This window comes from Vicugna pacos, chromosome 5 (assembly GCF_048564905.1).
Source record: "Vicugna pacos chromosome 5, VicPac4, whole genome shotgun sequence".
NCBI classification, from domain to species: Eukaryota; Metazoa; Chordata; class Mammalia; order Artiodactyla; family Camelidae; genus Vicugna; species Vicugna pacos.
In genome coordinates, this window is record NC_132991.1 from 12,631,744 (window position 1) to 12,645,541 (window position 13,798).

Consider the following 13,798-nt stretch of genomic DNA (forward strand, 5'->3'; position numbering starts at 1 on the left):
AGTAACATTTGTGGTTGTCCCCTGATATTGATGCTCTGATCCTCAGAAGCTTCTCTTGAAGTAAATATAATTATCACCATTTTACAGATGAAATATTTCCACTTCAGAGGAAGTGAGCAACCTGTGACCCAGGATGGCACAAGTGTTGAAAGACAGAAGATGAAACAAACTCCAAGACTTTTAGCGGTCTTCTCAGTATAAGACATTAACCTGGCTCTTAACTAGTTTTAAGTTAATTGGAGAGTTGTAAAACTAGAAGACTAGAAAAACTCTACATGCATTGAAATGGTGCCCTGGAAGAAAAAGTGAACATGTTCTAAAAAGACATAATCCTAGAGCAATTTCTTTTTTAAAGTTAGGTTTATATCTCTTCCCCTTGAGCCTCTTTGAGTAGCCTACATGTTAGTCTTCACTGAGTCACTAATTCAGTTCTTTGAACTAATACATTTATCTGTAATCATGGAATAAATCTCCTTTAATATGAAAGCCCAAATCTCAATGTGTTCACGGATAATGTCATCACTGAAGAGACTGAAAGTTTAAAGGAAACTAACTCAAGTGCTCTAGCAAAGTAAGGGAGAGCTCTGAGAATATGTATATGAAGAGAGACTTGAGAAATGGGTGGAAACAATGAAGAGATACAGGAAGAAACCAGGGAGGAGAGAGAGAAAGAGACCATTATAAATGACAATTAAATCTAAGTCAAATAAACAACCCACACTAATGGAGAGAGTATGAGAAAAAAATGAGCCAAACCTAGGAATGACAGACTAGAGGAAACGGCACGTGGCATGAGGGGAAGAAGAAAACTGAGAAACCATTCATTGAATAGCTCAGTAATATGCACAACTCAACAACTCTTCGTATATTGCTTGACAGTACACCCAGGGCAAGGCATCTGAGTACATGACCGTGGAATTTGCATTGCACAACAAAAGGAAGAAAAGCAGTCCCTAAGATTCCCAAGAGGAATTGTCATACATGTACACAAAATATACACATGCAGACTTATCATAATTTGAGTCAATAAAATAATATTTTAAAATGGAAGGAAACAGTAGATGCTAACATAGATGCAACAGATATATCTAAGCTTATATCTTCAATAGGTAAATATTTTTACAATCACTGCCAGACAAAGTTACTTTAACTTGTAGATCATATTTTTTTTCGAATATAAACTGCTATAGAGACAGACTCCATGAGAAAGTTAATCTATTGTGTAGGCACGATTATGGGGTTCTATGTCATTATACTAATAAAAAATATGTGAAGTTCAAGAAACAGACTCACAGATATAGTAAACAAATCTATAGTAATCAGGAGGGAAGGGGATGGGAAGGGGGTAAATTGGGACTTAGAGAATTGCTAATACCAACTACTACACATAAAATAGACTTAAAATTTTCTTCTGTATAGCACAAAGAACTATACTCAATATCTTGTAGTAACCTATAATAGAAAAGAATATGAAAATGAATATAGGTATGTATATGTATGCCTGAAACATGCTGCACACCAGAAATTGACCCATTGTAACTGACTATACTTCAATAAATTTTTTAAAAAGTGATGTTCAATGGCAATCTAAGATTCAAATTTTTATATGATAAAATGTCAAGAGCTTAGAAAAAGTTTTCTTGCTAGTGTTATATTAAAAAAAAAGGATGTCTAGGATGAATTGCTTTTTCACTCATGAGAGGTGAAAAAGAGTTAAATTGAAGACAGGTTAAAGAAGAAGGCTGAAATTGGTGTAGTGAATGCTCTGTCTTCAAGGCTTACTGAAAGGCTACAGTAATCAAGACAGTGTGGTATTGGTAGATCAATGGAAGAGAAGTGAGAGCTCAGAAATCAACCTACATAAATACAGTCAACTGGTATTTGACAAAGGAGAAAAGGCAATACAATGGAAGAAAGACAGTCTCTAACAAATGGTGCTGGAACAAGTGGACATCCACGTGCAGAAAAAGAAAAGAATCTAGACACAGACCTTATACGCTTTATAAAAATTAACTCAGAATGGATCATAGACCTAAATATAAAACACAAAACGACAAAATTCATAGAAGACGACATAAAAGAAAACCTAGATGACCTTTGGTTTGATGATTCCTTTTTAGATGCAACACAAAAGATATGATGCATGAAAGAAATAATTGATAACTTGGACTTCATTAAGATTAAAAATTTCTGTTCTGTGAAAGACAGTATCAAGAGAATAAGACAAGCCACAGGTTGGAAGAGAATATTTGCAAAAAACACATCTGATAGAGGACTGTTATCCAAAACATATAAAAAACTCTTAACACTTCACAATGAGAAAACTAACAACCTGATTAAAACATGGGCCAAAGGCCTTAAGAGACAAACATCTCACCAAAGAAAATATACAGATAGAAAATAAACACATGAAAAGATGTTCCACATTGTATGTCATCAGGAAATATAAATCAAAACAATTATGAGATACTTCCATGCCCCTATTAGAATGTCCAAAATTTGAAACACTGACACCAAATTCTGGTAAAGATACGGAATTTTCACACATTGCTGGTGGGAATACAAAGTGGCACAACCACTCTGGAAGACAGTTTGGTGGTTTCTTACACAAATAAATACAGACTCACCATACATTCTCCTTGATATTTACTCAAAAAAGATGAAAATGTATGTCCATGAAAAAATCTGCACATAGATGTTCACAGCAGCTTTATTCATAATTGCCAAAACTTAGAAACAATTAAGATGTCCTCCGGTAGGTGAACAGATGAATAAACTGTGGTATAACCAAACAATGGAATATTACTCAGCCCCAAAAAGAAATGAGCTATCAAATCATACAAAGTCATGGAGGAAACTTAAATGCATACTACTAAGCAAAAGACACCAATATGGAAAAGATATGTATGATTTTAACTATATGACCTTCTGGAAAAAGCAAAACTATGGAGATAATAAAAAGATTAGTGGTTGCCAGGGATGAAAGGGGAAGAGATGAATACATAGAGCACAGAGGATCTGGGAGCTAAAAAAATACTGTGTATGATATTATAGTGATGGATACATGTTATATATTTGTCCAAACATTGAATATACAACATCAACAGTAAACCCTAAGGTCAATTATGGACTTTGGGTTGTTATGATGTGTTAATGTAGGTTCATCTTTGGTTAAAAAAGAAGTACCATTCTGATAAGTGATGTTGATAATGAGGGAGGCAAAGGATATATGGGAAATCTCTCTTCCTTACTCCCATTTTTGTTGTAAACCTAAAAATTCTCTCTAAAAAGTCAAAAAAAATTGAAGGCAGGAGTCTAAACTTCAGGATAGTCTCAGAAACACATTTATCCAGGTATACATTACTATATGTAAAGTAGATAAACAACAAGGAACTATAGTATAGAACAGGGAACTATATTTGATTTCTTATAATAGCATATAATGGAATAAAATCTGAAAAAAAATGTATGTGTATGTATAACTGAGCCACTTTGTTGTACACCTGAAACAACATTGTAAATCAACTACATTTATATTTATCCAGATTTAAGAATAATGTTCCTAAATATTTCTAATATAAAGCATGGCTTTAAAATAAAAGTGTACATTCTTCTAGAAATATCATTTTATCTCTCTCAGTGTTGCTTTTTGTGCACAGGCAAAAATCATTTTATTAAATGTATAGACTTAAAGATATGTAACTTTATAATGGCCAGGACTCTGTTATGAATAGCACTAAAGATAATAGCTCTAATTTATTGAGTACTGAATATATATTAAAATCTTTTTATGTTTCCTTAATTCTAATTTCAATAATTTGAGGTTGAAATTATCATCCTTATTTTTCACATGAGGAATCTGATGCTTAAAAATGTTAAATAAGTTGCTTGTGTGACACTGATAGCAAGTGGAAGAGCTAAAATTATGGCTAAGGAGTCAACTCCATATTACATTTCCTAAACCACAGCTCTCTACAGTCTTCATCTCTAAGGTACCCCTGGATATACTTTAATATCTCTATTTTTTTCTGATGGATTCAAATGTCTTGAGATCATCTAGAATATCAGTAATGTACACCATCAATTCATGAGCAATAGAAAAACAGTACAGTGAAAGCAAACACAAATAAGTTAAAAAAATAGAGAAGTTCAATGAAACTAAAAGCTTATTCTTTGAAAAGCTAAATAAAATTGATAAACCTTTAGTCAGACTCATCAAAAAAAGGGGGGGTCCAAATTAATAAAATCAGAACCAAAAAAGGAGAAGTTACAACTGACACTATGGAAATACAAGGGATCATGAGGCTACCATGAGCAACTCTACTCCAATAAAAAGGACAATGTAGAAGAAATGGACATTTCTTAGAAAAGTATAATTTGCCAAGACTGAACCAGAAAGAAATAGAAAATATTGATACCAATTACCAGTACTGAAATTAAATCAATAATGAAAGAACTCCCAACCAACAGAAGTCCAGGATCAGATGGCCTCACAGGCAAATTCTACCAAACATTTAGAGAAGAGTTAACACCTATCCTTCTGAAACTATTCCAAAAAATTGCAGAGGAAGGAGCTTTCAAACTCGTTCTATGAGGCCACCATCACCCTAGTGCCAAAACCAGACAAAGATAGCAACAACAACAAAAAAAAGAAAATTACAGGCCAATATCACTTATTAATATAGATGCAAAAATCCTCAACAAAATAGTAGCACATCGACTCCAACAATGCATTAAAAAGACCATACACCATGATCAAGTGGGATTTATCCCTGGGATGCAGAGATTTTTCAATATCCACAAATCAATCAATGTGATACACCACATTAACAAACTGAATAATAAAAACCATATGATCATCCCAATAGATGTAGGAAAAGAATTTGATAAAATTAAACATCCATTTACAATAAAAACTCTTCAGAAAGTGGGCATAGATGGAACATACCTCAATATAACAAAGGCCATATATGACAAACTCATATATGAAAAACTGAAAGCATTTCCTCTAAGATCAGGAACAAGACAAGGATGCTCCCTCTCACCATTTTTTTCCCAACATAGTTTTAAAAGTCCTAGCTATAGGAATCAGAGAAGAAAAAGAAATAAAAGGAATCCAAACTGGAAAAGAAGTAAAACCATCACTGTTTGCAGGTGACATGATACTGTACATAGAAATCCTAAAGATGCTACCAGAAAACAACTAGAGCTCATCAATGAATGTGTTAAAGTTGCAGGATACAAAATTAATATACAGAAATCAGTTGCATTTCTATACACTGACAATGAAATATCAGAAAAATAAATTAAGGAAACAATCCCACTTACCATCACATCAAAAAGAATAAAATACCTAGGAATAAACCTACCTAAGGAGGCAAAGAACCTATACTCTGAGAACTATGACACTGATGAAAGAAACTGAAGATGACAGAAACAGATGGAAAAATATACTGTGTTCCTGGATTGGAAGAATCAATATTGTTAAAATGGCCATACTACCCAAGACAATATACAGATTCAGTGCAATTTCTATCAAATTACCAATGACATTTTTAATAGAACTGGAACAAAAAATGTTAAAATTTATCTGGAAACACAAAAGACACCAAATTGACAAAATAATGTTGATAATGAAGAATGAAGCTGGAGGAATCATGCTCCCTGATTTCAGACTATACTACAAAGCTACAGTAATCAAACAGCATGTTATTGGCATGAAAACAGACACATAGATCAATGGAACAGGATAGAAAGTCCAGAAATAAACCCATGCACTTATGGTCAATTAATCTATGACAAAGGAGGCAAGAATATACAAGGGAGAAAAGACAGTCTCTTCAGTAAGTAGTGTTGGGAAAACTGGACAGCTGCCTGTAAAAAAAAAAAATGAAATTAGAACATTCTCTAACACCATGTACAAAAGTAAATTCAAAATGGATTAAAGACCTAAATGTAAGATTGGATACTATGAAACTCCTAGGGGAAAACATAGGCAGAACACTCTTTGACATAAATTGCAGCAATATTTTTTGAATCAGCTCCTAGAGCAATGGAAATAAATGCAAAAATAAACAAAAGGGAATTAATTAAACTAAGAACTTCTGCACAGCTAAGAATACCATCAACAAAACAAAAAGACAACTTACAGAATGGGAGAAAAATTTGCAAATGATGCAACCAACAAGGGACTAATTTCCAAAATAACAAACAGCACATACAGCTTAATTAAAAAAAAAAAAAAACCCAAAAGCCCCAAGCAACCTAAACAAAAAATAGGCAGAAGACCTAAATAGACATCTCTCCAAAGAAGACATCCAGATGGCCAACAGGCACATGAGAAGATGCTCAACATTGCTAATTGTTAGAGAAATGCAAATCAAAACTGCAATGAGGTATCACCTCACACTGGTCAGAATGGCCATCATTATAAAGTTTACAAATAATATATGCTGGAGAAGGTGTGGAGAAAAAGGAACCCTCCTACCCTGTCGGTAGGAATGTAAATTGGTGCAGCCACTATAGAGGACAGTATGGAGATTACTTATAAAACTAAAAATAGAGTTATCATAGGATTCAGCAATCTCACTCTTGCACATATACCCAGAGAAACTATAATTTGAAAAGACCCATGCCAATATTCACAGCAGCACTATTTACAATAGCCACCATATGGAAACAACCTAAATGTCCATCAACAGATAATGGATAAAGAAGATGTGGTGTGTATGTATGTGTATATATATATATATATACACACACACACACACATATACACAATGGAGTACTACTCAGCCATAAAAAATAAAATAATGCCATTTGCAGCAACATGGATGGCCCTAGAGATTTTCATTCTAAATGAGGTAAGCCAGAAAGGGAGAGAAAAATACCATATGATATGGCTTATATGTGGAAATTAAAAAAAAAAAGACACAAATTTATTTACAAAATAGAAAATGACTCACAGACATGGTAAACAAACTTACGGTTACCACTCAGGGGAGTGAGAAGAGATAAATTGAGAGTTTGAGATTTGCAGATACTACTATATATAAAATAGATAAACAACGAGTTTCTTCTGTACAGCACAGGGAACTATATTCAATATCTTGTAGTAACCTATAATGAAAAGGAATATATGTATGTATATATATGGCTGAAACACTATGCTGTACACCAGAAATTGACACAAATTGTAAACTGAGTATACTTCAATAAAAAAGATTGTAAAAAAAGGTCACATTACACTGAGTGTGAATAATGAATCCTTTGTATTTTAATAAGGATAAAGATATTTCTAATAGAAAATTAGTTTCTTCTCATGTCCACTAAATGTTAAAAATACAAGTGAAGGGGTGGCCACAGGTAGGGAATATTTGTCTCATTGATCCTAGCCTCCACCCTACTCTAACAGTAGCAATGGTTTATAACAATGAGTTGTCAACATTTTGTTGCTTTGCTCCTTCTATGAGTAGTGATTTTAAAGTTCCAAAAGAAGAGTTAGAAGCAGCAGAGTTTCTGTTCTACGGAATCTGTTGGACAGATTTAAAACAATGACAGCGATCTCATGATCCAGTCAAGGAGAACACCAAGTATAACAAACTGAATCATGGAAGGGCCCTTTTAATCCCCTCCTAACATCTAATGTACTGCCCTAAATACAATAGCCCCACAATATAGTCTTATTCAGATGATTTATGAGATATTTTTAATATGATAACAGGAAAGAGAGTCAAGTCAATTTAACAACTTGTTTGTATTTTACAAGGTAATGAGAAAAAACTGAAATCAAGCTAGCATTGTAGAACGCTGAAAAAAAAGGCCCCAGTAATTCGAATTCCTCTTATTAACAAACGTTATGCATGCAGAGGCTTGTAAAATACTTGATTTTGTTTTACTTCTTGATTTTTATGCTTCATATTTTTTTGGAATCCAAATGCCACATGAAGAAACCCAAACTATCAGTTAGATGTTTGAGACATGGGGTTCCAGTTGCTCCAGTTATCGCAACCAAATGCTAAGCATGTGAATGAGGACATCTGAGACCCCATCGTAAGCCTAGGTGAGATCAGGATGGCTTCTGGAACATCTTAAGCGTCATATGACGCTCAGCTGCTTTATAATGACAGGTTTAGCACCACAGATACACATCTATTTTGTATTTTCCATCAAAATACTTCTCTTAGGAATGCTCTATCATTGGTCAAGTGAATAAGGAAGGATTTTACAAATGTATTCAAAGAAGTCAAATAAAATGAGCCAGGACATGGCCAACCAAACTGAAATGAGGGTTTTTAAACAGTTAACAATGCATTCATTCATATTTACTCCTAGTTCACTGAGAATGAAAGTCTAGCTGCTCAAGGGAAGAGTGATGTCCTTTCATAGTATTGTTCCCTCCTAGGTCATATTGGAAATTATGAATGCTATGGGAGGGAAACTGTATTTAAGTAATCAACCAATACTTTTGGGGCCCCTATTATCCCCTGTGACTACATGGGATACTGTATGCTTATCTATCTCTGTGTCATTTGACCCTTAAGAAGCAAAATCAGGCTCCTCTAACCCCAGACAAGGTGTGGCTGCTCTCCGTCTGGTCCTCAAGCAGGGGATGAACTTGGGATGTTGGGAAAAGTACACTTGACCAGAAGCCAATATACTTGGTCTTAAATCCAAAGCTTTCAGTAAGTAATCGTGTGATTCTTGATTTGGCATCTAATTTTTCTGTGCCTGCATTTTTTTTATTACTTACAGATTGGGAAGTAAGAACTTCCCTTCCTGGTCTCAAAGAGTGATATGAAAATGAAATCTAGCATTTTAGAACTAAACAGCACAGATAAAGTTTATTAACTGGAACAGCAGCCATTTCATTCTCTATACTTAAAGAGAAGACTTGGATTGGCTCATTCTTCTCTTTTAGCTTCATCTATCAGGAAAGCAAACTCCAGCAACTGTGTGGATCTGACACTCTTGAATAAGTTTTATATGTTCTCTTTTCTTCTACTTAGCTTTTTACTATAATTCATAGTTTCCTAGTCTTGATTTTTAGATATATTCCTTTTTATCCTATTTTATTGTTTATTTCATCTCATTATATGCATTATTTCTAAATGACCCAAAATTTTGTATGGAAAAGAGATAGTAAATACATTTTTTAAAACAAACATTTATATAAACACATCCTTGTTGCAGGAGAAAGAAGAGGCCACGTGTGTGATCCAGCTTTAGGATACCATGACCTATCGTGGTGGTCAATCTTTGGGTTTATGTACACCAACCCAATTTGTGCTCTGGACTATTAATATGCTATGGAGGCACCCTGATACCTCTCTGAGTTTCTCCGAAGAAAGAATATTCCCTGGACAAACTGACATAATATCCAATGACCAAAGAACTGGTTTCATAATGTCTATAATTTAATTTAGCCATAGCCTAGGTCATTTAATTATGTTTTACTCTTTATTAAATTTGCCTCATTAATTGTACCTATTAGTTCTCAGATAGATAGATGATAGATGATAGATAGTAGATAGATAATAGGTAGGTAGATAGATAGATAGATAGATAGACAGATAGACAGATAGACAGATGGATGGATGATAGATAAACCTGTGCAAAGAGCTCAAAGCTGGTTCAATACAATGAACTAGAGCAAATGTACAAAAGGATCATGATTTTCTGGAATCCAAATATCCTGTGAAGAAGCCTAAACTTCCTTCTAGAAATTGTAAACATGGTATCTACTAGATATAGCAGACGAGGGGCCACAATTTCTCCCATTACTCCAGTCAAACACTAGACATGTAAGTTAGGCAATTACCCGTCACCTTAGCCACTCCTCTTCCTTCTCTATACTGAGGTTTCTGATTTAGTTTCAAATTCAAGATAAATTATTTTCTAGGATCTTTATTGCTATAATTATAGACACATGAACCATCCACAAAATATACAGGTAATATCAGCTCCCTTTCCAACATCGCGATGATCAACTGTGAAATAAAACTAAGGTAAAAACTGTGTCAGAACTGCAGGCACACCACATCATGAAGATAAGCAAGGAATGCCCTGTCACAGCATGTTTCTCCTCCAGTCTGGCCCTTCCCACAATCTTCTTAGAGAAACCAGAGTTTCTGATTTTCTCACTTTCATTCCCTTTTCAATATGATTACCTGCAATTCTACAACATTTACCTTACATGTGGTATCGAAACTGATTTTCCTGTCTCATTCATATCGCTGCATCTTCTACTTTAACAAACAAATCATTCAATTTACTTGATTCATTTACTTTTTGAGTAAGGTTGAAAAACTTGGCATATTTGGTATATTTTCTAGCTATCTTATATAACTTAATTGTATGTAGTGGAAGTTCAGTGTTCGAAAAGTTCTTTAAAGGATATTGTTCATTCATGACTGACCATTGTACTCAAAATCCAAACAACAAATGGCACTGTAGGATTTTTTCCCTTTTATGGAGAAACTCTATTTATTTATTTTTATTTTTTATTTTTTTAACTGAAGTATAGTCGAATTACAATGTGTTCATTTCTGGTGTATAGCATAGGGATTCAGTTATATGTATCTCATTTATTTTTTAAGAGAACACTTCCATTTATCTTATCTGGCATGTTTGTGTGTGTGTATTTCCTACAGCAAAACTAAACTCTGCCCTCCCAGATAACGCTCACAAAATTCTATCCAACAGTGCTGATGCAGCTCCTTGGCATGCTGCGACCTGCTTCGTTAATGAATATTTTTAAGCTTCTTTGAAGTCTTGAATATGAAAATAGAATAGAAATGCGATTACTGTCACTACAGTACTGCCAAATTTGTTAATGAGGCAATATTCTTGATTTTGTCTTGGGCCAAATTTGGTGGTTGTTTTGCAAACAGCTCAAAGCAATGATGAACACAAGCTAGGCTCCTAGACTTTACGTTGTGGATGACTTTTATGCAGATTTATTCAACATTTTCCCCTTAGTGTTCGGAAGGAATCAAATTTCACAGCTTTAACTACTTCAGCCATTCAGTACAGATCCTAAGACCAGGTAAAATGGAAGTGAAAAACACCCCTTAGGGAATAAGCATAATCTCATATGTCATAAAATACTTGACACGATAGTATTTGTCATCCAAACTGGGGTTGCTAAAATCCTGAAATCCTATTATATACAGTCATCTTCGTCTTTATTAGTGCTAAACTGTTGAAGTTACTGAGTATGGCCTCTTCTGCCTAATTCAAAAGATCCCAGCATCTTAAAAACACAGGAGAAATGCATAGACAGCACAGAGAACTTCCTGCCAAAGAGAAGACATGGTCACCATATTCCACAATCTTGTATGGAAAATTATTTAGAAGTCCTCTTGAGGTATTCATCCTCTTAAATTAATTCTAAACTACATTTTCTGTTTGTTTGTTTGTTTTCCCTGTCAAATACTTCAGGTATCACAAAGACACCCTCCCACCCACCCATTCTCTGTTGAGTTACAATATTTGGAATTATGTTTCAATTTTTTTTTTCCTCACTACAGTTGCAGCTTTCCCATTTGCATTTTGAAATCATTTAAGAATTCTGCAATCTGGCTTTTTCTTTTCTTTTCTTTTCTTTTCTTTTCTTTTCTTTTCTTTTCTTTTCGGTGAGAGAAAAGGTACATTGCAAATATAAAGATACCATTTTTTCTTCTTTTCCACTCCTAATAGTCCTTGGAAACTGCTGGTTAAATATTTTTAGGAGTTTAGATCAATTGGTCAGATAGGTTTAAAGTCAAATGTTAACAGAAGATGAACTTCATGAGACAATGATAATAACAACAGTGTTAAGAGCAGACAGTTCATTGAGCAGCAAACTAGTGAAATAACAAAACCATTAATCATTGCTAGATAGTACATTCCTTGAGGGCAGGAACTACATCTCATAAAACATTTAGCACACATGCCCTGCCTTTGCTGTGGTTAAGTGGTCAATAAATATGTGTTAACTTCCGTTTAATTGTCAGAGAAGAAGTAGGGAAAGAGACTGATGTAGAAAAAAATGATAAAAACAATTTACCCATAAAACCCCATTTATTATTTGAATCATCTTTCAAATCCGAATGATACAAGTAATTCAACATTCTAGACAATAAAATTACTTGCCAAACTGCCACCAGCTGCTGGAAAAGAGAATCACACACCTTCCTGGTAAATCCTGTTCCATCCACATGGAAATGCCAGGCATACATGATACAAATAAAGGACCAAATGGCCAAGTATATTTTATCCTTAAAGGAGTGGGTATACAGCAGATCTTTTGGATTCTGCCTACAAAGAGATAAGTTCACTTGTCTTAAGTGGATCCAGCTAATCAATCAGTTTGAGTGACTATTTTTTCCCACTTGGCAAATGTCTGCCTAAGTCATTTTAAAATCATTTCAGTGTTGTTTCCTATTCTGAAGTCTTTATTGATTGATTTATGAAAGACTTAATTTTTTGCTTATCCTTAATGTTTCTTAGCAACATCGTCTTCATTTTATTTCCTCATCTGGGCACAAGCAGGGAGAGGGTGGGATGTAAAGATAACCAGCAGCCTTCTCTTTTCAGATCATTCGTTATTTCACTATTAAATATGGCCAAGTAGACCTTGGCGCTGTAATGCTTTCCTCCTTAAATATCACCTTGGGTCAGAGATACATATGAGCAAATACAGGTAGGGAGAGAGTTAAGACAAAAATACTTGCAAATACATACAAAGGAGGAGGGAAAGGAAACACCTAGTCATTAAATAGGCATTAAAGGAGTGAATCTGATTTTGTTAAACTTGTTATCAGGCAAGTAAACTATAGTAACTCTTAAACACACGTTAACTAACACACAAAGAACAGAGATGACAATTCCAAAAGTCTGAGGTTTAAGGTAATTTTTACAACTCATCAGCTAATAATCATCATCATTAATAATTATACTGATTTTGTTGATAATGATGATGATAATGATGATAATTTCCTGGGTCAGGAACAGGTAATTCCACATACCTTAAATTGATCATTTAATGTATAGGTCACAAAACTCTCATTAGCTCAGTGAAATCATATCCAGATTTTACAGATATGGAAGGCAGAGTTCACAGGGGTTAAATGACTCACCCAGGACACACAGCTGAAGGAGCCAGGATTCAAACTCAGATGACTGCAAGGCTTCAGAAGTGATCTTAAGTGGAAAGGCCCTAGCCTTCTCGATCCTCTTTTCTGTTCTATAAGCTAAAAGTGCAAATGAAATGACTGGAGCTCCTGCTGCCATCTTGGACCCCGAGGTAAGACGGGAATGAGAACAGGGGCAACAGAACCATAAGGCAGAAGGGCCCCAGCTCCCGAAATCTGTGCCTAGCTAACTATCCTTGAATGAATAATCTCTGGGCATTTCTCTCATGTGTAAGCTACTGTGATTTTCAGTTTTTCTGTTACTTGTAGCCAAATTTAAGAGCTACAACTATAATTATAAATGTGCCATTACAGTACTGATGATGGCCCAGTGACTTAACCTGTTTGATTTTCTTTTATACTGTCTGATCCTTAGCTTGTTAAACTGGGACTGAGACCTTGGGCTGAATGGGTTTCATTAGGTTTACTGTCTGATGTGACTGCCAAGTCGGGGGCTGGTGAGGATTCAACGCCAGTAGTCTAGATGCTGAATTTTCATTTATATGGGCTAAAGAAGTGAGTCAAAGATTTAGAACTGAAGGAATTTGAGAAAGGAGGGTGTCAGTTCATTAAGAGGTTTGGGGAAAGCAGAAAGAAACCTGGATCTGGAAGAATTTCATGCG